Here is a 1505-nt window from a genome sequence, read left to right as displayed (position 1 = left end):
CAGGAATGTCCATCTGATACCCACAGATAACACTGCTGATAGAACTTCATGTTTCCATGATCACTTTCCATCACTCTCTTCCAATAATCATAATCAAAGATCTCAAAGGCATTATGTATTAGTGTCACATCAGAAGTAGGCTTTACAGAAGAAGTGAGCTATAGGAGCTTTATTTATATTCATTTTCACTCCTAAAAAATAAGCTAGAATCATCTGTACAGTACAAATAAAATTAAAAAACAAATTCTATTTGGGAAACAAGTAAACAATAGTCAAGAGATTTTCTCTCTTTTTTTTAAATTCCTTTAACCTAAATATATGACTTCAACATTAACTGGGAAATGGTGATACCTATATTAGAACACATGATTTGTATTTGCATGAACACGTATTCTATTTCTTTATACTTTTTTGCAAAGTAGCACAAAAATACAAAGCAATATCATATTTTGCAATATGAAAGCAAAAAAAAGCGTGTTTTCAAATACATCTGTACTATCAGATTTCTAATCTCCTTTAAAAAACTCAAAAATTCATTATCCTGAGTGTCTTCAATGCCACTTGATGTTGTGTGGTAATATCTTTAATTACATTTCCTCAAGACTTCTTCTAATTGCTTCTTCTAATTTCACATCTTCTGTGGATGTGAATTCTTCTCCCATTGAAGTACTTCGGATACCCAGGTTATCATCACTATCACATTCTTTGGTGGTATCAGATACACTATTTAACATGGCACACATCATGTCTCCCTCTCAGTGGTGAGGGTTCAGTATATGTGCTGGCCTCTGAGTCTTCTTAAATTGATTCTCTGGCTCCAGAAAACCTTGATCTCCAGAGAGAATGGTGAAAGGAATTTGCTTGGGCAGTTGTTTGTTGCGATGGCCAGCATGCATACAAATGGGGAAATGAGAAGCATCTTTTCTTTTACTACAGCGAGGATGAAGGAAGAAGCATCCAATTGTATTCAGGTAATTATAGATCTTACAGTTGATGGGAGGCTTCCAGTTGGCATTTCCTCCTTGAAGGCCCCAAATAAAAGTTCCTTGGTTAAGATGCCCTGGTAGATGACCAAAAAAGTTGGACCAGTTATCAAAGTCTACAAAGATGATGGGAGTCATGGTTTGCAGGTAATCCAAATCTGGAAGCTCAACACCTTCTTCACCCATGCTCTAGCAGCTGAGGGCCTTCTCCGAATCTGGAGTAGTAGGACAGCTTGCTGCCTGTAGGGCTTCCTCTCAGATGGGGAGGAGCTAGCAGCCATAGAGGGTAGGCCTACTCATGTGGTGCTGACATGTAGATGTATTTTTGATGTGTTCATGGGGGGGTGAGATCAGTGTCCTACTATTCCACCATCATGTTCTCCTCAGGTTTGCATCTATTTGGCCTTCACGGCCTTCTCCCCTCTGGCAACCAAACATTTGTTTTCTGTATTAGGGAGTTGATTTTCATTTTGTTTTGTTTGTCTCTTTAGCTTTTTAGATTTCACATATAAGTGAGATAAT

The 1505-nt window shown here is 37.9% G+C and overlaps 1 pseudogene; it reads right to left on the bottom strand.

The window, feature by feature from the left end:
- Window positions 1–569: 569 nt before the first annotated feature.
- Window positions 570–1169, bottom strand: LOC125118060 (E3 SUMO-protein ligase ZNF451-like; annotated as a pseudogene).
- Between the last annotated feature and the right edge of the window lie 336 nt (window positions 1170–1505).

The sequence above is a fragment of the Phacochoerus africanus genome, chromosome X (assembly GCF_016906955.1).
Source record: "Phacochoerus africanus isolate WHEZ1 chromosome X, ROS_Pafr_v1, whole genome shotgun sequence".
NCBI classification, from domain to species: Eukaryota; Metazoa; Chordata; class Mammalia; order Artiodactyla; family Suidae; genus Phacochoerus; species Phacochoerus africanus.
Note: the sequence above shows the minus strand (reverse complement) of the source record. Positions and strands in the feature narration are given on the sequence as shown.